Source organism: Canis aureus, chromosome 24 (genome assembly GCF_053574225.1).
Source record: "Canis aureus isolate CA01 chromosome 24, VMU_Caureus_v.1.0, whole genome shotgun sequence".
Classification (NCBI taxonomy): Eukaryota; Metazoa; Chordata; class Mammalia; order Carnivora; family Canidae; genus Canis; species Canis aureus.
In genome coordinates this window covers 50,536,963-50,558,968 of record NC_135634.1, presented here as the reverse complement: position 1 = coordinate 50,558,968, position 22,006 = coordinate 50,536,963, and the positions used below count along the sequence as shown (strand labels likewise).

The window sequence follows — 22,006 nt, the reverse complement described above, 5'->3', positions numbered from 1 at the left end:
CTTCCAATACCAGTGTTTTCACCTTCGATTTCTTTCTCTTACTCTTCACCTGTCATGCATTTTTTTGGGGGGAGGGGGTTCAGATTGAGTCTTGTACCTCTGGCTGCCTTCTGTGTACACAATATATTGTTTTTTACCCAATCTGATCAATTTTGAGGAAATATATCCCATTTACATTTGGTGGCACAATGAATGTGTTTGGCTTTGTGTTTTTCCATCCAATTCTATGTTCTGTTTTCTGAATTAAATGCTTCGATTCTTGCCGCTTCGCGTACATGGGCTTTCTGTGGCCACCTCTGTGGTTCACTGTGTGTAGTTGTGTTGTCCTTCTGGCCATGTGTAAGGCTGTGTCCTCTCTTTAGATCTTATTATGGGACCTTTTGTAAGTTCATATATTTAAATAAAGAGCTGTTTCTTGGCGCGGCAGCTTTAAGCAGTATCTGTTGATGCCATGACAGATAAATCCTCACACTGCGCCGTCTCCGACCCCTTCCCTTCTCTCTGTGGTTTCGTTAGTGGTGGTGTCCTTTTTAGTTCTGGTAATTCTCTTCATACCATGTAAGTAACAATCATCACAACCATTTATTGACTTACTCCCCTTGGAACGGTATTGGTTTATTGCTGAGAAAGGTGCGAAAATGAATGTGTTGCGTTTCTTCCCCATCGTTTGTTGGATTACCCTTTCCTTTTTTTTTTAATAATACATTTATTTTTTATTGGTGTTCAATTTGCCAACATGCAGAATAACACCCAGTGCTCATCCCGTCAAGTGCCCCCCTCAGTGCCCGCCACCGAGTCACCCCCACCCCCTGCCCTCCTCCCCTTCCACCACCCCTAGTTCGTTTCCCAGAGTTAGTCATCTTCCATGTTCTGTCTCCCTTTCTGATATTTCCTACCCATTTCTTCTCCCTTCCCCTCTATTCCCTTTCACTATTATTTATATTCCCCAAATGAATGAGACCATATAATGTTTGTCCTTCTCCGATTGACTTATTTCACTCAGCATAATACCCTCCAGTCCTTTCCTTTTCAAATCCAAGGAATTTTACATTGACCTAAAGCTTCCCAAAAGTTGGGTCTAGAGACCCAGTCAGTGTGGCCATCATTACAAGGAGAAGAGGCACTATGCTCATCAGGCTTCTGGAAACCTCCCCGTGCCTCTGGGGCCCCATGGAGCTGGTTGGAAGCAGGGTCTCACTTCAAGGCCCGGGGACCCTCGCTGAGGACGCCCTGGTCTCTGCTGCTGCCCCGGGCCGTAGAGTATCTGGTGGTTGCGCCAATATTCTGTCCTTGGGGCTGCTGGGGGGGGGGGGTCTGGTTTTCATGAGGAGGGCTTTTTAATGAACCATTTTTGGAGATCCTGTGCTAGCAGGAGGGAGCAATGTCATGAAATGGAATACTTGTTTAAACATACCTTCTGCTGCTTTCTTCTGGTCTGCCAAACCAGGGATTGGGGCATTTAGAAATTCTTGACAATGTGGGGTGCCCAGAAAGAGCCTTCTTCATGTGCAGGTCGGCACCTGTTGGGAAGGCCTGTGAGTAAGGCAGGTGGGGGGCAGGGAGCCACCTTTCTTACTGGTGGGAACAACATGAGATGATGCTGCTTACCTGCGGGACAGTGCTGCCCAGGACTGAACCCGTGTGTGGGACGGTCACCCCACAGGGTATAGTGCTGGGCCGCTGCACGCCCCTTCCTGTGTGGGGGCCGCGACAGTGCAGCCCTCCCTGATCTGGTCCTGGTGGGAGCAAGTCACCCCAAGGGGGAGGAAGTTTAAGGGCAGAGGGAGGGTGGGTGTCACGCTAGTAGGGAGAGTGGCATTGCACCAAGGAGCCCCTCAGACGCTGTGCTTCGGAGGCTACTGCTCAAAGACAGGCCGCCGAGCGCTTCCCCAGGACGGTCACCACAGCATAACATAAGCTAGACGGAGCAAGCCTCCACTTCCTCAGGTCGATTGGCTGTGGTCCAGGGCACAGCAGGTGTGGGTGTCAGAGCACCTCGTACAGCTCTCGAGGCACCTAGCGCAGGGGAGCCTGGGGTGCTCCCCACGTGGCAGTATCATTGAAGGGTCATTGGCGTGGCCTGCTTATTCATGCCATTCCTTTTTTTTTTTTTTTTTTTTAAGATTTTATTTATTTGAGAGAGAGAGAGCACAAGCAGGGAGGAGAGGGAGAAGCAGACCCCACACTGAGCAGAGAGCCCGTTGTGGGGCTCGATCCCAGGACCCCGAGATCATGACCTGAGCTGAGACAGTTGCTTCACGGACTAAGCCACCCAGGGGCCCCATGTCATTCCTATTCTTGACTGGAATGTTCAGTGTGAGTGTATGTGCGTGTATGTCCATAAACACATGTGATGTAGAAATTACTGCGATTACTAGTAGGGAAGCTGTGCCTACCGTGGTCCTAACTAAAATGCATAAACTGCATGACCTATGAGCCTGTGTATAGATGTCAGTACTTAAGACCATATGTTTTACTTGTTAAGCAAATTAGGCTTTAATGTATTAAAAATAAATTTTAAAGATTGAGTGCATGATATGGACACGGCACAGCTTCTATGAGTTGGGTCAAGGGAGTAGGTATCAATCCATCAGGGGCTTCAGTTCTCCCTCTCCAGCTGCCATCCAGAGAGGCTCGTGTGGGTTCATGGTGGTTTCTGACGAACCCAGATGGTGCTGAGCTGGTGCAGCCCGCAGTGTGGCTGCCTTCACCAGCACCTGGTGCCAGGGCATTGGTCCAGCCAGGTGGCCGGTCTGCACTGTCTTGCCGCTGCTGGTCGGGGGTTGGTTTGGAGCTCTTGTTCCTGGTTCTGTGTTGGTTGGTGGGAGTGGGGTGGAGATCTGGACAGAGTTCCAACGTTTGTGCTGGGAGGGGGGTCTTCCAGTGTCACTGCCCTTGGTGGTGTTGACCTAGAAAGATGGGGTTGAGGGGATGGGTACTTGTCTTCCTGCCTCTTGAGCCCTTACCCGCTTCTGATCCCGAGGAGGCATTGGTCTTTGATGCTGCCTGTTGTTCATCTGTAGGCAAGACAAGCTTGTGTGATTTGGCTGTGCCTGCCCCCTGTGCCCCTGCCACCCGGGGCGGGGGCTGTAGCATCTCACAGATAATCCAGTTTTCCCCTGGTTCCCAGCACAGGGTCCCTATATTCATTGATGACTTTTTGCCAAATCCCAGGATGCCATGTTCTAGCCCTCATCTTGCGTGGCCTTTCCCCAGTATTGACTCAGTCCACCAACCCCTTCTAGAAGTACCTTGTCCCAGAACCACACGCTCCGGTTACCTGTCCACTGTCCTGGCCCCTCATCCTTTAACTCCTGGGCAGATATTATCTCATCTCCCCTATACCTCAGCATTGAGGTGTCCCCAGGGCTGGGCCCTTGGATGCCTTCTCATTCTTGTTGACTCCCGTGGCGATCTCAGTGGCCCCATCTCATCCATTCACAATCCAGAACAGCATCTTGGTTCTGCTCCCATTCAGATTTCTAGCTCTAGCCCAGATCTTGCCTGATTCCACATTCAAGAGCCAGCTGCTTGTTTTGGGTCCTTGCCTGGGTGTTTAGTAGGCACCTCAGACTTGAGTGTCTGAAACTGGACTCTTGGTTGCCCGTACCAACCCAGACTCAGTGCTTCCACCATCCTCTGAAGCCCCGATTCGCCCTTGAAATCCTGTCTCCATAGCCCATTCTCCCAACTAGCAAATGCCATCAGCTGCCCGGCAAAGCATGCGCAGAAGGAGGAGTCCCTTCTGAGTGATGAAAACGTTCTAACATGGGTTCAAGGTGACGCTTGCACATCTTGGTAAATTTACTAGAAATTCACTGACTTGTGCATTTCTGAAGGGTAAAAGGCGGTGTGCTCAGTAAAGTTAGTTATTAAGTATGTGTAGAGCTTGGCTACTCCCCCTCTCCGTCAGTGACGACGGCAGCCCGGCCACCACTGGCTCACACCTAGAACCCGCAGGCACCTCCCCACCTGTTCCTTGCTTCTGTTGTAGCCCCCTGTTCCAGCTCAGCCCAGAAGCCAGAGTCTGGTTCATAGGTAGTGTCCCCCAACACCCAAAGGTCCACGCCTTAATTCAGAATCTGTGAGTATGTGACCTAACGTGGCCAAAGGGACCTTGTAGGTGTGATTAAGGATCTTGAGATGGATGATGATCTTGAATTACCCAGGTGGGTCCAGTGGAATCATAAGGGTCCTTCAGATGGGGAGGCAGGAGGGTCAGAGTGGAAGAAGGAGTCGTGAGGACAGCTGCAGTGACTGATGGCTTTGAAGACAGGGGGACCTGGCGGCTGGGAAAGGCCGGGAGCAGATTCTCCCCTGGAGCCGCCAGAACCGTGGGATAAATCTGTGTTGTTTGGAGCCACTAAGTGTGTAGGAAGAGCCACAGGAGATGAATGCACGTGATGACCTTGTGGCGCTCCTGGAGCCCGGGCTCAGCTTTTCTGCTTCCTATCACTGTGACCTGGGCAGATTGCTCTGCTTCCCCACCTGTCCGTTTTGCACATCGGTTAAATGGGGATTAGCAGGCGGTTAGCAGTGTCCGTGTGTCCCGCTTGCTGCGTGGTTCACGCACTCATTTCCTTTGTGGTCGCCTCCCCTCCAGGCTGTGCGCTCCGTGGAGGGCGGGTCTGGGGGCTTGTTGTGCCTGTCCCCTGCGGACTGTCTGGAGAGGCTCCAGAAGGCTGGGCGTCAGCCAGCACTCATGTGCTCAGTGCGTGAGCCTGTGGGCTGTCCCTGGGCTGGTTTTCCAGGGTGAGCACGTCCACTGTCGCCAGAGCTGGCAAAATGGCTCTGGCCACGTTCAGAGCTGAAGAAACGCCTGGTGTGACTATGTGGCCCACAGAGTGGGTGGGTCCCCAGGACCCCGGAGCATGCAGGTGCCCCCGCGGGCTTGCTGGAGGGGAGCCCAGGCTGCGGGACTTCCTCCTCGAAGGCCTGGGCCCGAGGGGGGCACATTTCAGTGGCTGGCTGGAGGCGGCGGGCAGGAGGCCCACCTCAGGCGCGCCTGGCAGCGGCGGGGGACTTGGGTGTCGGGTGGAGCATGTTCTTTATCAGCTCCCACCGAGGAGGAGTCCACGGCACTTGCGCCCAGTGAGCAGCGTCTGTCCCCTTGGCTGTGGGTGCTTAGGACCCTCATCTGCCCCTGGGCCGCACTTCGAAGGATGTTCTCTGGTGGGTTGGGGGCTGCTGAGCGGTGCTAGGCCCTGCCTCCCTCCTCCTCCCTCAGCATCGGGGCCACCTTCATGTTCCCCGCACTTTTCTGGGTTCGGGGCCAGGGGGCATAGGGAGCAGCTGGGCCACCCAGCCACCTCCCAGCCCTTGCATTTTCGGGGGGGGGGTGTGAGGGGCAGCAGACAGTGCACTTCTGCGGGCTGTGCAGAGGGCGCTTTTTTGTTTTTCACGGTAGAGGCTTTCCTCGGTGTTCGGCCCGTATCCAAGGGTGAGTCTCCACGAAGCTGGGTGGGTGTGTTGGCGGGACCCGTCCTCTGGCCGGTCGCTGGGCAGGGGCCTGGCCCTTCCTCGGGCCCCGGTGCCATGACCTGGCCCTTCCCTCCTGGGCTCTCGGCTCCTCCCTGGGGCGCAGGCCCGGCCCCCGCACTCCGGCCTGCAGTGTATCAGCTGTCACCGCTCCTGCCTCGGGCCAGCACCCAGCTCCCGCCCTCCGCTCGGCGCTGCTCTGGGAGTCCCTGCGTGCGGGGGGCGGGCGGGCCGTGGGGTCAAAGGCTGCCCGTAGCGCGGCCTCCCCGGCCCCGAGGTCCCTGGCCGTCCTGGCTTCCGGGCCGGGTCCTTCTTCACTCTGCATCGCCGGGCCCCTTCCCAGCTCCCAGAATCCTGCGGCTCTTGTCTCCTCGCACGATCTGCTCCTGGGAAGGATTTCGGTCATTTGGCTGTCCCCAGAGTGGAGTCTTCGGAGGGGGAGGGTAAGTGCCAGCAGCCCGTGTTCCTCACAAGCCGTTCTTCAAGAATCAAGAACGAACCCTCCTCGGCTCAGCCAGGCGGCGACTGGGTGGAAAGGCCTCTTAACCTTGTGTTTTCACAATCTAAGTTAAAGATTAATTGGACTCCTAATAATCCTGCAGAAATTCTCGACATCTCAGTTCGCATTCCCTTTCATCCATTTCTTCTTAAGAAAGCCCTGTCGCCGGACTTCAGAATTGAAATCTGCGTGGAGCAGATAACTGTCCGCCCCACGCCTTCCGTGGTCACTTTAGGAACCGGCAGAGGCTGCACGAGCGGTTTTCAGCCGCCAAGGAGATTATTTTCGAAATGACCCTGCAGTCCGTGAAATGACTTCTTTGAAACAGGAGGCTGAGGAGGTCGGGCTGCCTGTACTCAGGTCGGGGTGTGAGCTCGGCGTCCCCAGGGGGCCCACCCGCTCCCCGCCGGGTTCTCACCGGGGCACGGCGCCACCGCCTTGTTTGCTCGTCTTCCCACGCGGTGGCGGGAGCAGCTGGTGTACAGGTCGGGGAGGGGGGGGTAACGTGCTGGATCCTGGGGACGGGGTGTGGCCAGTGTCCGCCGGGGCGCAAAGCGGTTTTTGCAGCCCAAGCTGCCGGGTCACTGGGTCAGGGCCCACAGCCCCCACGGAGGCCCAGCACAGGTGCCCTGCGCTGGCCGGCAGCCCCCTCGCTCAGGTTACACAGCGTGACTGGACATGCTTTGAAGGCAGGTGTCCCCGAAGGTACTGTCCAGGAAGGGAAAGCTCTGAGCTGTCGACCTCCTCATCCACACGCAGGGCCGGCCCGGCGGGGGGTCGGGGGGTCCTGGCCCATCCCGGGGGACCGTCGCACTCCCGGAGAAGCGGCCGCGCCAGGCCCTCGGGAGGGCAGAGCATTCAGTCCTCCTGGCTTTCTGGAAGCTGGATTTTGTACCGGAGGGCAGCAGATCTGTGCTGATCCTACGAAAAGAAGGAAGACAGAGGAAACATGGTTATTTCCCCGTCAGAAATTTTCATTTAAAACTGATTCATACAGGTCAGTTTAAATGGACTTTAAGACGAAGTTTCCCGTGAGGAAGTGACGGTGGCCGAGTGGAGCTGGGTGAGTGGGTCGGGCCATCGTGCTTCCTCGTCCTGGCTCTGTAGCCCCAGGAGTCCTTCATCCCTCCCGTCAAGAACTAGGTCTTAGCAAGCCAACGCCTGCGCCCCTTGGGGTGACATTTTACCATAGGAAGGGGCCCCGCATTGGTGGGGTGAGGCTGAGAGGCTGGGCCCAGGCTGGGGACACCTGCAGGGGGCAGGGGGCCAGCACGGTCCCCCGGGGAGGGCCTTGCCCCGTGCCCCACCTCCCCGCCACCTGCACCCACCCGGACCGCGTGTGAACCTTCTTGACACGTGAAGTGCCCTCTGTCCCTGAGAAGGCTGGGAGGTAGGATTTGGGAACGCCGGTCCATCCTCTATCGCCAGGAGACCCAAGAGCCCCGGGTGTATCACTCCAGGTGCAAAGTGGAGTGAGACACTGTCCCGGGCGGGTTTCTGCACGGCTCACCTGCCCCCGGGGCCCCGGGCCTCTTGCCCAGAGGCCAGTAGGGGATGCGGGGAGTCGCGGCCCGCACCCGACGCACCCTGTCCTCACTTTAGTGTTTGTCCCTGACTGGCTTTCTTTGAGAAACTAGGCGGGCCATAGGCGTGCGCTGCCTGGAGTGGTGCTGTCGCACCGGGACGGGCACCGGCGGCCTGTCGTCCTCTTGCTCCGGGGCGTGTGTCTGGCTGAGCAGACTCACCCTGTCCATCCCCGCGCTGCTCTGGCGGTGGCTCCTTGGACGGCTGCGGCTGGCCCTGCTCTTGCCCACGCGCAGGGATTTCCCACGTACGGAGACCACACTCGGGCCTGCAGTTCCTGGGTCCCAGGACCCAGATTCGGCCTCCCGAGGGCAAGCCTGTGACCCCCGAAGGGCCTCCTCGTCATGCCGCCGGCGGCTCCCGCGCCCCCGGGGGCTCGTGGTGTCCTGCGGGCTCGCCTGGGTCACGCAGGTGCCGCGGCCGTCAGGAGCCCTCCTTCCTGAGAAGCCTGTTCATCTTATTCCACTTTCCCCATTCTCCGCTGGAGGTCTGGAGCGTCTCCTTGGCCGGCGGAGACCGAGGCCTCGGGCGCCTCCGCGCAGGGCCCGCGAGCGTCGCCAGGGCTCAGCCTCCCCGGTAAACGGTGTCCGACAGCAGCAGTCCTGCCTGGAAATGTCGCCCGGCGGATCCACCTTGTCCGGAGGCTTCTGGCCTCTTGAGTTGTTCTCGAGCTTTGCCTTCCACGTTTGAGCCTGAATTCCTGCGGAATTCACTTTGGGCTGCGGTGAGTGGGGGCGGCTTCCGTCCCGTTGACACCTGCGCCCGGCAGTGTCCGGGGTCGCCGCGCCCGGGGACGGGCTGCGCGGGCTGCGGGCAGGGGCACCTGCTCTGCTCCGGGGTCCCTCCTGCCCCGTCCTTGATCCCGGGGCCCGCCCCGGGGGCCCATGCGCCGCGCCCACAGCTCAGCCTGCAGAGCGTGCGCGTCCCCACGACAGTAAGTCTTCTCGCCCCTAACTTGCTCCATCTCTCCGCGTCCTCCGCCTGTTGAAAATATTTCTGAACGGCCTTTATAATTTTCAGCCATAAAATTTTTGGTACTTTGTGTTCCTTTAACTATTAGGCCTTCATTCTTTGTTGGATGATATTGAAGTGCAGCCGGTTTGCCCATGTTGATCTTGCCTCGCACCTCGTGTCAGCTTGTAAGTTCTGCTGGCTTCGCGGTGATTCATTGTGGGGCCGAGGGCCGGGGGGCTCCGTACGGGCAGGCCTGAGTGCGGATCGTGATGGTTTGGTCCCATACTTTTCTGTGCATGGTGTTACTGCCTGTGCTTTCTCTGGCTGGAGCCGTGTCTTGTTCAAGGTTCGTCATTAAAAGCAGTATTTGCTGTGGTTTCTCTACAGATGCCCTTTTTCAGATTAAAGAAATTCCCTTTTCTTCTTACTTTGCCGAGAGCTTTTATAATGTGAGCAGTTGCTGGATTTTATAAATGTGCTTATTTTCATTATTAAGATGATCAAGGTGATCGTTATTAGTGTAGTGAATCGCACTGATGGATGTTCTGTACAGATGTTGCATTTCTCATTTTAAATTCCACTTCTTTTCATCTTTTATCTGTTTTTATAGGCTGCTGGATTAAGCTTGCTAATAATTTATTTGGGATATTTGTGGCTGTGTTCATGACGGAGGCCGTAACTTTTTATGTTGTCTCTGCCTGGTTTCCATGACAAGGTCCTTACTAGCCTCATAGCAGGAGCTCAGGGGTGATCTTTATTTTTCTGTTTCCTTGGAAGTTTTCTTTAAAACTGAATGATCAGTTATTCGAAAGGTGGGCAATATGGTCTCTAATATGATCCTTGTGGGAAGATCGTAAAGTATCAATTCAATGTAGTTTGTGATCATAGAGTTACTCTATTTTTTGTTTTTTGTCAATTTGGGAAAGTTTTATTTTTCTAGAAATGTGTCTGCTTTATGGCCTGAAAGTTGTTTGTTGTATTTTGTCATATTTTCAGTGTCTGCCATCTCCACAGTTAATTTGTGGCTCTCTGTCATTTTCTAAACCACTCTCACCAGAAGTTTGTCTGTTTTATTGGCCTTTTTAAAGAACCACTTTTGTATCATGTTGGAACACGTGAATGTATGTAATGGTTGTTTTCCATTTCATTTATAGACTTATGATCTCCTTCCGTCTGTTTTCCTTGTATTTATTCTTGTGTTGTTTTTTCTAACATCTTAGAGATAAATCAAGCCTATTAGTTTGCATGCTAATGATTGTCACATGTGACTATGTAAAGCTGTCGATTTTTTTCTTAGTACAATAAGAGGAGAAGCTCGTAATTTATTACAGGTACTTTTTCATTTTCTTTCCATGTTAACGATTTTTAATTTTTTAAAAAAGATTTATGATTCACGAGAGACACAGAGACACAGGCAGAGGGAGAAACAGGCTCCCTGCGGGGACCCTGATGCAGGACTCGATCCCAGGACCCCAGGGTCATGCCCTGAGGCTAAGGCAGATGCTCAACCGCTGAGCCATCCAGGCGTCCCCATGTTAATTATTTTTAAACGGCTGTTATGATCTCTTCTTTGACCCATGTTTAGAGATGCAATTTTTAAAAATTTACTTTGTATCAGAAAATTTTAGATACATTCGAAAGTGCAGAAAATGCTAGAAGGAGCCATTGCCATCAGTCATCCCGGGCGGTGCCGCGGACGTGTGGCCGTGTTCTATCTGTGCCTTCACTTACTTGCCACCTCTGCCCTCCTGATTGATTTGAATTCAGTCCCCGTCACCGTGTCGCCTCATTTGAAAGACAGGGACTCCGCATTAAGCGTACCTATGATGCCGTCCTTCCATCTAGACAAGACTGACAATTAAGATGTTCACCTAGTGTTTCTATGTCTGGACGGTATGTAGAATATATATGTATTTTTAGTGTATTGTTTGCCTCCGGGTCCAGTTAATACTCACACCTGGTGATGGGTGTGTCTCCTACAGTCTCCGGCTGACTCCACAGCTTCTCCCTCCGCCTGTTGTGTCTGTTTTGTTCTGACCTTTGCAGTTCATCTTTGAAGATACGAAGTGGCTTGTCTTGTGCAGTTTTCCCATGTTTTAAATTTTCCTTGATTTCATCCATCTCCTGTCTTGTCATTTTAAATAGACCTCTGTCACCTGTGTTCCCTGTAAGCTAGTAGTTAGAGCCAGAGGTTTGATCAGATTCAGGTGTGATTATTTTTGGCAAAGACTTTCTAGATGCAGTGCCCTTCCCTCAGGAGTTACCCAGCTGTCCGTGTGTGCATGCGCGGGGTGTGTGCGTGCGGAGTGAGTGCGTGAGATGTGTGTGGTGAGTGGCCACATTTCTTTTTTTTTCTCCCTAAAATTGTTTTTGATTGATTCCGGGCCCCCGCTGCTCTGGAAGGCATCAGTGTTTCTAGCCTGCTCAGCCATGGAAGTAACTAGAACACTAACAACTCTCGCCAGGCCCCCTCCCTGCCCCTTACCCAGTACTTCGTTGTCGTCGAGTCTGATGCCACAGCTAGGTGCTGTGTTCGTTCCCGTCTTGCACAGTGTTTATTGGGGATTCGTCTTCACCGTCGTCTTCGTGTTTGATTCTCAAACCGTCCTCATTTCTAACTGGATGTACGTCTGCATGCGTCCCGAGCTTGTTCTTGGAAGACAGTTCCTGTATCGCACATCGCTCTGGACGGAAGCACAGCTGGACAGTTGTCTCTTCGCGCTTAGGGGTGGGTCACCATCTCTTGGTCACCACCTCATCCCTCTGTAGGACACTCGCTCTTCTATTTCAGGGTGTTTGGAACATTTTCTTTGGTATCTGCAGTCCCACTTTGAAATTATCTTAATTTATTATTTGTTTGTTTTGTTTTGTTTTCCCCTGCTTTGGTTGTGCTTTCTGTGTCTGCAGATTCATGTCTCCCATCAGTTCTGGAAAATTCTCAGCCAGCTGTGTTCAAATATTGGGTCTGCAGAGCTCTGACCTAAGTGGAGGCTCGCAGTTAGGAGCGCACTCTGCAACAGGACTTCTGGGACCGCAGCTCTGTGGCCCTACCTGGCCGGGAGGCGGGAAGCCCAGGCAGCAGGACTGCTGGTCCCGGGCCATCGGTGACCCGTGTCTGGGAGAGGGGTCTGGAGTGGGCAGTTTGCGCAGTCAGTGGGGTTGTGGCAGGGGCGAGGAAGGGAGCGGCAGCATCACTGGACTTCAGATTTGTACCGAGATGTTAAGAGGACTGAGGTCTGCTCTGTTCTCTTCATTGTCTTCCACCCCTGCCCCCGTCTCACGGGAGCCTTATGTTTCTTCCCCAGAGGAGGAGGGGGACTGGGCTGCAGGGAGCGAGGTCTGCCCTAACCCGGGGCCGCTGTTGCAGGGTCAGCACCCAGCTCTGAGGACATGCAGGAGCCTGAATTCCTTTCTCCCTCTGCCTTAGAAAGTCTGTGCATCTCATCTGTGTGGGGCCCCGACAAGCTCCAGTGCTCCTGGCTCCTGTTCCTGTCACCCTGTGGTTCTGGGTGTGTGGGTACCCAGGACCCCTCACCTGTGCAGCCATGAGCACAGCAGGTGTGCAGAGCAGGAGGCCTGGCCTGGGCAGGGGCAGGGCCTGCTGTGGGAGGCGGCCTTGGCCGGGACTGGGCTGTCCCACTCTGGATGTGCGTGCACTCCTGGGACTTCAGGTGACATGCAGTTGCGGGTGGTGCGAGGATGGGCTGGTGTGTCTCCCCCCATGCACCTAGGCCTCTCTCCCCCACGCTGTGCCTACACCAGTTTTAAAGAAGGTGGTCCCGGGATGGCCACTCCAGTCTATTTGTTTCTAAACCCCCACGTCTGTTTCTCTAACAGGGCTTCCAGCTGAAAAAACGAGTAACTTGTACTGATTCATAAATCTAGGAGAAGCAAAGACACCACCGTAGTCCCTTCTTTGGGATCCTGGAAGCATAATCCATCATGATGATGCTTTCCAGTCACACTTCTTCACTGCTGGTTAAAGTACAGAATGGAATGTCCCAGAATCTGTGCATGATCAACAAGTTTTGATCCTTTACAGTTGAGTTTGCTAGAAAGAACTTGATTATAAAAAGTGAAGTCCCGCTCACGTGAAGAGAGTCGTCCCCCTAGGGTGTCCCTGTCCCCCTCACCGGCCACTGGACGCTCCAGGACAGTGCTTGCCAGCCCGAGATTTGCAGCATGGCTGGTGCCGAGGAGAACAGGCCTGCGTGCAGAATCCCGGAGCCTGGGTTGTGGGGGCCTCACCCCTGCCCAGCCGGCTGCGGGCCACCCCGTGCCTCGTGCTTCTCCACAGACTCCCTTCGGCTATGCTGGTCGGACAGGCACACCCCTGGGGCTGCGCTGGCCCCCTCCTGGGCCTCGCTCCTGGCCTGCTGACCACCCCGTTTTATCACGCTGCAAAAAATCACCTTCTGGGCCCAGGTTTTGGGGCGCAGCCTCAGGAGCACGTGAGGCAGGGTGGGCCCAGCTGCGCACACCTCTCCCGGGTGCCCTTCCCGCTTTGGCTGCCAGCCTCAGCTGCACGGCCTCCATGGTGGGTGACTGGCTTGGGGGCGTCCGGCTCTGGCATAGGCAGCACCAGCCACGTGCCAGCACTGCGCACACTGGCCCGCATTGCCCTGCAGGGAGCAACTGTCCTGTCGCTACCAGGGGCCTCCTCCCAGGCCACCGGGCCCCAGAGTCCACACAGTCACCACGGCTCCCATCTGCGCATGCTGGCCTTGTGTCTGCAGACTCTGACCTGCCTGTGGACACCTGGAGAGCCCAGGTGTCCCCACTGGGTGTCCTGTGAGCTGACATCCCAGCGGCCCCGGGTAGATGTCTCTCTGAGCTTCCTTGGAAGTGGCGCCCCGCTGCTGAGGCTGCAGACCGCAGAGCTGGCTCCCAGAAGCAGCCTCCCTCCTGCCCCGATGTCTCCCACTGTGGTTTGCTGGGATGTGGCCGGGAAGGCAGTGTTTGCAGGGCGAACCCTTCCTCCAGCTCCGCCGGCTTGCCTTCCCTGCCGGAACAGTCTCCCTGGGGCCAGCAGACAGCAGAGAGGCCGCGTGGGGGCTGGCCCGAGGGAGCCAGGCCATGGGGAGCCCCTCGCCAGCTGTGGGGACGCCCCCTGCAGGGTGGCAGAGGCTGTGGCCCAGAGTCTGTGCTGTGTGGGGGCACACAGTCCGGGGAGGCCGTGAGCCGGCAGGAAGCCGAAGTAGGGGGATAAAGAGACCGTGGACGGGAACACACCCCGGTGTCGACTGTAGCTTTTGTCTTTCGTGCTGAAGGTAGCGTATCAGAGGTTTCCCGAGTCATCCCTGTGCCCGGCAGGCGACGTGTGGCTCTGCTGCACTTTTTAACGTGTCCTCCCGGCGCCGGGCGGGGGCTGCGCCTCTGCGGCCTTGTGTCAGCCTCGAGCGGCGCCTCGCGGGGCGGCCCCCGCTGGACCCGTCCTGGGAGCTTCTCAGGAGCAGGAGTTGTTCACGGAGAGCACCGAGCAAGCCAGTAGTTACAGGGAAGACCTCTCTGGGTCGTGAGCCAGGTGAGCAAGGCCCAGGCCGGAGGCACAGGGGTGGTGGGGGGTGCGGTTGGGGGCGCTGACCCGCAGCCCGGGCTTCTCGGGTGAGCTGTGCACCCAGCCTGACGGCCGCCCGGGGTGCCCTACAGCTCGCTGGCTCCGCGTCCGCTGTTCACGACGCTTAGGCCGCGTGGACTCAGGGCCCCCGGCCGCCCGACAGGGGCAGCATCCCGGGGAGTGGCTTGTCCAGCCTCGGGTCAGGCTCAGCCCACGGGGCCTGTGATCACCTGCTGGTGCAGGAGGAGGGGGACGCTTGCTCTGCCCTGGGATGTCCTGTGCCACCTGCACGTGGGGCAGTCACCATATTTCTCATTGACTTGGAAGAGTTCTCAACCTCCTCCTTGGCCAGAAGGCAGAAGCAGGGGGTACAGCAGGGCCTACGAGTGTCCGCTCGATTTCTAGAGCCCTGCAAGGAAATCACATGCACAAAAAACACCATTTCAAAGGGTCGCCTCAATGTGACCTGCGTGCCGTGCTCTCTCCCTGCCCCACACCAGATTAAAAACCATCCCGTATATATACATCTGTCACGATCCATCAATACCTCCCTGTATTATAGTTCTTTCTTTACATGTAGATGTCAATTGGAAACAAAACAATATAGAACAAAATTGCCTTTTCTCGTGCCACAATCGTTTTATTTTTATGTTTCAGGCATACTTGAGCGTACAGTAAATTGTTAACAGAAGTTTCTTTCCTTGGCATCGCACGCATACATCGCAGTGAGGCACAGAGAAATAACCTATGTGCTTAGTTATATACGGAGCCAAGGTAGGAGCTTACGTTATATGCATTCCCTCCAGAATATTTTTAAATCCTTACATTTAAAATCTTGACTTCCACACCTCATCTCCCCTTTACACACACACACACACACACACACCCACAGCACAGCATTAAATAGAAGAGTTGTCATCCAGTTACGAACGCTTTGGGGGAAGTGACAATCCGTATAAATCAGTATTTTGAATGGAACTTGATCATGTAGGTGCAGTCCTTTTGAATGATATTTTTAATAGGTTCTGCGTTCTGAGGTTCCACGGCGAGATGGCAGGTTGAAGGCACGTGACAAATTTTTTCTTGTGAAATTCACAAAAACCTCAGGAGAGACACAGATGGGTCCCAAGCAGAGCTCGCCCAGACAGGACACGTGGGCAGCGCGAGGCTGTGGTCTCTAAACACCACTTCCCACTAAAGGGACCCACTTCTCCTTGGACAAACAGCTGATCCCAAAACGTGTGAGGATTTCCGGCACGTCTCGTCACAGCAGAACAGAGGGCTGCGGCCGGCTTCGGAGCGGCTCGTGGGCCACGCCGGGGCCCTCGTCGGTCAGGGAGGGGGGACGTTAGAGCATCGTCCGCGCGGAACCGCAGTGGGCCCTGTTTCTTGGATCTTGAAAAACAGAACCCTTCCCATCGCTCACATCTGGAGGATGCTGCAAACTGCTCATTATTTTTGAAAATTGGCAAATAAAGGAAGAGAATCAGGCAGTGTCCCTGCCTTCCTTCTAAAAACTGTTTGTCAGGGTAAGAAGATAGTTGCCTCGGGGTCCTTCCTGATGACAGAAATAAGGTGGCGAATCCAGAGGCCAGGGTGGCCCTGGGCAAGCCCACCTCGCACCTCCAAAGACCTCGCCGCGGCAGCGGTCAGGGCCCAAGAGACGTGGAGACGCAGCAGCTCCTGGAGCACCTGGGGAACCGTGCGCGGAGGTGGTCTTGACTCTGACGGCGCCTCCAGACCCCGCGTCCAGGTCACGGGCGCGCAGGGGGGGCCATGTTAGCCTGCAGCCCAGGCGCGGCCCGCCAGGTCCAGAGCAGGGCAGACTCCACGGGGCGGACGATCGGTGTCCGTAGCCCGTGAGCTGGAGGGGGTGCCGGCGGGAGAAGGAGCAGACCTTTAGCGGAGAAGGCATTGGAGGCGAGCGTCAGCCAGCACAGCGTGCGGCCTTATTTGGGTCTTGATTTGATCGAAGTTTACAAAACATGTGTGAGCTCGCTACAGCGTGGAAATGCTCTGTGGCTGTTTGATGATATCATGGAACAGTTGTTCATTTCTCTGGGCGTATTATGGTATCTGATTGTGGTTTTTAATAGAGTTGGTTCAGAGATACGTTCTGAAGTGTTACAGAGAACACGCCTCGATGGCCGGTCTGCCCCAGCGTATCCCAGACCAGGGTCACGGGCCCCAAGCACCGGCCAAGAGAAGCGGCCTTGGGGTTGGGAGTTGGAGAGCAGGTGGGTCAGTCACGGGCGCTGGGGCGGACCAGGGAAAGCCAGACCCGCGCCCGCCCCCTGGGGTGTGAATGAGAGAGCGGGCGTCGAGGCAGCCGTGGGAGACTCCTGGACATCCTCCTCGCCGTGCCCTGGGAGCACGTGCCCCGGTGGGGGGTGGCCAGCGGGAGGTTCTTTCCCTCTGGAGGACGTAATCCAGAGGCCCTGGCCTGGGGCCACGCGTGAGTTGAGGACGGCCATGGACTTCTAGGGCAGGCTCTTCAGGGAGAAGGTGGCCCCGGGAGCCGTCTGCTAAAAACGTCCCAGCAGAAATCACAGAAACCCACGGAAAGGTTAGAATGTCCCTCCAAGGGAGTGTCGTAGAGTTGAGCACAAGGCGAGGAGGAGGCAGGTGGGAGGAAACGGAAGAGGAAGCTGGAGGGTCGTTCGAGCAGGTTCCCCAAGCATGAGGTTTCAGCAGCGGAGAGTGGAGACGAACAGTAGGTCAAGGCGGGCGGCGGGCGGCGCGAGGACAGCCCCAGACCGCCCGCGGCCATGTGACTGTGGACCTTGAGGACACTGGGGACGAGGAGGCCTCACCAACAGCCCGAGGGAGGAACCGCTCACAGCCAAGGGCCCAGGTCCGATGGCGTCCCGGCTTCCAGGGACGATTCTGGGGATAAGGCCAGGGAGCAGGGCTCCCGCGACCCCAAGGGGTGATTCTCCCGCGGGGGTTCTGAACGCAGCCGAAGCAGCGGAGCGTGGAGGGCGGGACGAGCGCGAGTGCCTTCGGGACACGCTTGGAGCGCAGAGGGAAGCTGGCTGGCGCGGGGACCGAGGAGGCCCTGCCGGCCAGGAGGCCGAGCCCGCTGGCGGCTGCGCGGGAGACCCCGGGCCGCCCGGCCGGACGCGAACCCCCCCCCCCCACTTGGCCCCTCGCGCTGCGGCCCCCAGCCCGTGAGCCGCCCCCGACTCCCGTCTGCCGCCGACCCGGCCTTCTCGCCCCCGCCCCGCCGCTCGGGGAGGCCTGGAGGCCGCCCATGTGGGCGCAGGGGCAGGACCTGGGGGTGGGGGTGGCGCTGGGCTTCCTGGGGGTCACCCAGGACCTCGCCCCAGACGGAGCCCTTCCTCGCCAGCGGTCCCCGGCGCCGCGGGCAGACTGGACTCGAGACCTCCTGTCTTCCCAGGAGCCTTCCTCACTCTTGTCGCCGCCATCAGCGAAAGAAGAGCGCCTGGGGCACCCGGGTGGAGGGTGTGAGCATAACGAAAAGGGGGTGCTTGGCCAAGCCAGCATGCGGCTGGGGGGCAGGCATGGGATTTGGGGGCGATTGCTGCTCCCTGCGGTGGGGACGTGGGGTGTCCAGCTCATCGCCCTTGCTCTCCCCAGGGGACGTGCTCTTCCGCACGTGTGACAGGGCCACGGTCAACGCGTTCCCAACGCCCCCTCCCTCTGCGCTCCCCCCACCCCACACCCCCGCCCCCGTCCCATGGACAGAATGTCGGAGCGGGAGGCGATCCTAGTCACAGAGTTGGAATAGCCGGCCTCCCCCCGCGATGTGAATGAGTCATTCTTCACTCGGGCAGACCCGAAACTTCTGGAGAATAGTGCCGGCCTTTATTCCCTATCGATACGGCGGCATGAAGCGGCGCTAGGGAAGGAGGATCTAACCCCGTCATGGAAACGACAGTGTCCTTTCTGACGATCGTTTATTTGAAAACAGAGAGACTAACAGATTTTCCCTGTTTCTGATTGAGAACTTGGAATTCTCGGCCCGGGCTTGCCGTTTCGCCCTGAAACCCTGAATATGGTCTTTGTGCTTTTACTAACGTCACGAGTCTGATTGTATTAATATGTTTCTCAAGGCCCAACCTATAAAAGCAATTTTCTACTCCACATAAAATATTCATGAGAATACAGGCTTTTTTGTTTTGATGCTGCATTCTTTAAGCAGAGAAGGTTGTATTGTTTCCTTCGGGGCGCGCTGGGTCAGGAGCCCTCGCAGCTTCTGCTGAGAACTCACGGCATTTCAAATAGTTTTTGATACAGAAATAGTACGGGTCCTGTTTGACGCACCCGCCAGCGACCGGGATGAATAGGGATTGTGGCCGCGGTGCCCCCCGGCCTGCGGGGGGGCTGGGGACGGGGCCCGGGGACGGCTGTGCTCCGGCCGCCTGCCTGCCTGCCCACGCGGAGGAGCGGGGCGGGGGCGCCTTTCCCAGGAGGCCTCTCGAGCGTCTCCTTGTCCCGCGTCGCTCCCAGCGTTGGCCGTCGTGCCTACCCGTGAGCGTGGCATTGTTTTCCGACGGGAGGAAAGGGCAGGAGCCAGCTCTGGTGCAGCCGACGTGGGTCGTGATAAGCCGTCCGTTCTCTTTGCTCCGCGTTTAACTCTTTGGCAGAAGAAGGGAGTTTTAGTTGAGACTTCAGAGTGGTAAACTGAGGCAGTACAGCCTCCCGTTGTGAGACCTGGGGAATACGGCAGAAACGACGCAGTGAGGACCACGTGCCCTCCTGGTGACATGAGCAGAGCCCAGCTCCTCGCCCCCTGAGCCCTGCGTACACCCCTCCCCTTCATCCGCGGCCCCTCCCCGCCCCAGCATCCCCCCACCCCCGGGAAGGGCTGGAGGGGGCTGCCAGGGGTGCTTCCCTGGAAGATCCCCCATGATTCCAGACTCAGATAACCTGGGAAGACTTTGAGGGAACGGGGTGAACCTCGGCTTGTGTGTGGAGGCTATGCACAGCCCGTGCCCCCCCAGGCCCGCGTCCACCCGCAGCATCCGTCCGCGCCCCCAGCCCTGCCCTGATTGGCTCATCCTGTGTCCCCAGGACCCTCCACTTACGCCCTGACCTCTGGGCCCTTGCTCACGCCGTGCCTGCTGGGCCAGGGAGCCGCGGCCCCCGAGTGGCCCCCTTCCCCGCGTGTGCCGTCGGCCCGCGGCCCTCTCTCCGGTGCTTCCGCGCCGGGCAGCGGCCCCGGCCCCGGCCCCCGGCTCCTCCGGAGGACCTGTCCGTAGAGAAGCTCTGCCTGTCGTAGTTCTGAAGTTAACACGAAGGATCGCTTGAACGGACTTTTACGTTGAGCGTCTGAAGAGGTTAACCCCGAGACGTCTCTGGTGGTCCCCTGGCCGCCTTTGCGTACAATAGAATCAGGAGAAGGGAAGCCCAAGTGGGCAGCAGAGGGGCTTCTGGCCTGCGTCTCGGGGCGCCCGTGGCCCCTTAGGGCGGGGGCGCCCCTGACCTGCCTGCCCCGGGCAGGTGAAGCCATGCAGCTTATGGGGGGGAGGGGGGGCTGTGCTCATTTCGGGACTCCTCCGTGGTTCGTCCTTGGGCTGAAACCTGCAGCTCAGCCAGGCCAGCGGAGTGGGACACACGGGGGGCCGCTCTCGCCCGGGCAGGTGGACTGTTCTCGCTCCAGCGGTCGCAGGCTGCGTGGCCCGGTGCCCGTGTGTGTGTGCGTCACCCGGAAACACAGCCGGGCTTGTCCTCAGAGAGCGGAGGCGGGCTGGGGGCTGGGAGGCCTGCCCTGTCCCTGCGTGTGTGGGGCGGGTCCTGGGAGCCGCCTCCTGACCACGCACCATACCCGGGGGCGCAAGGGCGGAGCCCACCAGCCGGCCACGGTCATCCCGCCCCGACACGCTTGTGAACGAGGAAGAAGAGCATGTGCCGGGTTCTGGGGGAAGCCCAGTCCTGCTCCCCTTTCTGTCCGATGGTCGCTGCCCGGTCCTCCCTGCCCTCGTGTCTATTCCTTTATAGAAAGTCTGGAGCAAGTGGGGGAAGTAGTGAGGTTTCATAAAGCTGGTGCTATTCAAATGGTTTTCCTTTTTTTTTTTTTTTTTTTGATATTTCATACTAAAAGTGCTCAAGAAAAGAAAGGACATTGATAAAATCCAGTCTTTCCCAGCTTGCGCTGGTGGGTGTGGGAGGGATGCTGCTGCTCCCTGTTCATGAAAACAGTATATTTGTGTAGATTTATTTCCCGTAAATACCACACAAAACCGTCTTGACACGTGAAGCCCGAGACTCAGTTGGAAATACGTGCACACGGCTGGGGGTCGCGTTTCACCGACGGGGAGAAGAAACGGAAGATAAGCAGACCCTGACCTCTTCCCTGGCCATCGGGGCCCAGGGACCGGAGAGTCGGATACTTCGTTAAGACGGTCGGATCCCGCGTACTTCCCGACCACCCTCGGGGCGGCTCCGTCTCTTCCCTCCGTCCCCTGTGGTCGGGGTGAGGTGCGCCGCAGAGTAGAGCTGGTCCCGGCCTCGGGGGCTCCAGGCCAGGGGAGCAGCGGGAGTGGCCTCGGGTCCTGGGGGAGGGAGACACCGAGCTTCTGTCTGGGGGCCTGCGGGTCCACGCCTCGTCCCCGGCGGCGTCCAGGACTCTGCCCTCGCGCTGTGCCTCCTGGGCTCTGTGACCCCGTGTCCATCCAGGGCGCTGGGGTCAGGGGCCGGGTGACTAGGACCGGGGGTTTCCCTGCCCTGCCTCATCACAGCAGCCAGCGTGGCACCTGCTACCTGGGCCGTGACCACAGAAATGCTCCGTCCTGGGGGGCGGGTCCCCTCGGGCCGTTTAACCAGGAAGTCTGGGCTGTGAGGCTGCAGAACCCGGGCTTCCGAGGAACGAGGTGATGGCTGGGACCAGAGGGCCGCGTGGTCTCAGGGCCCGTGGGTGGGCTGCCCCGGACACGCTGGAGCAAGGTCAGGTGCACGGCGCAGCCCGACCCTCAGAGGGAGCTGGTCCTTGGTGGCCCGTGTCTGCTGCGTGTGTCTCCCACCCAAGGGCTGAGCTCCCTGGAGGGGAGGCCGCAGTCTCCTGCCCCCGGCTCTGGGGTCTGGACCGTGTCCCCTGAGGAAGTGGACCCCGAGCAGGCTGTGGGGGACTTTCTGGAACGCCGGGGAGCTCGGGGGCCTGTGTGCGGCCGTGTGCTGCAGGAGCAGGTGGCTGGGCTGCCCCTGGAACTCAGAGGGGTTATGTGGGCAGAGCCTGGGGGCTGTTCATGGCACGTGTGAGAAAGGCCACAGCGTGTCCCTGGCGGCACCCCTGGCCGCGCCTCTGCGCCCCTGTGCGCTGCAGACGTGACCCTGCCGGGAAGGGAGCACCGCGTGGGCCGGTGACGTGGTGGCCGCCGCTGAAAACTGGCTGCGTGCTTTCCCTCACTGTGCTCTGGTATTGATGTGCAGCCATTAAGATTGATTTAGCTCCTGGTTCTAATCAAAATCACTTGAGCTTTTGTCGGGGGCACATTGGTCCAGGAGGAAAAGCCCCTTCTGTGCGAGGCGCGGAAGCGCAGGGCCTGCTGAGGCTGGTGCGGGCGGCCGGCGCGCCCCTGGCGGGGAAGCCTGGTGGCCGAGGGCGCCCGCCTCCCCGTGGAAACGCTGGCCGCTGTCTGTCCGGACCCCGCGGGCCACACACGGAGCCCAGCAGCTCCGAGCGCCCGAGCACAGGCCGGCCTGCCTCTCCCCTCGCTGGCGCGCTCTTCAGAGCCCTTCCTTTCTTCTCCCTCCCTTGACTTGCAGGGATGACGTCAGGAGGGCCTCGGGCGCATCGGGGCCTCCCGGGCGGGGGGCGGCGGTGCCAGCGGGTGTCCTGGGCTGACCTGCCACGCGCTTCTGTGATCTTGCAATTGAGGAACGGAAGGCCTCGAGGCCCCCGAGTCCTGCATGTTGAGCCTGTTGGGGGAGAGGGGGAAGAGGCAGCCCGAGGGTTCCATGCACCCTAGCGC

At 58.0% G+C, this 22,006-nt stretch overlaps 1 protein-coding gene across 9 annotated transcripts in view; it reads left to right on the top strand.

Annotated features, from left to right (window-relative positions):
- Positions 1-22,006, top strand: part of HDAC4 (histone deacetylase 4) — a 273,236-nt gene that overhangs the window by 145,170 nt on the left and 106,060 nt on the right. Inside the window, exon 1 of one of the 9 annotated variants that reach the window (XM_077869467.1) lies at positions 5,767-5,921. The exons of the other annotated variants lie outside the window; for them this stretch is intronic. The gene's annotated coding sequence lies outside the window, so the exon portion shown is untranslated. Of the gene's footprint in view, positions 1-5,766; positions 5,922-22,006 lie in introns of those variants that run through there. 9 annotated transcript variants of the gene reach the window in all.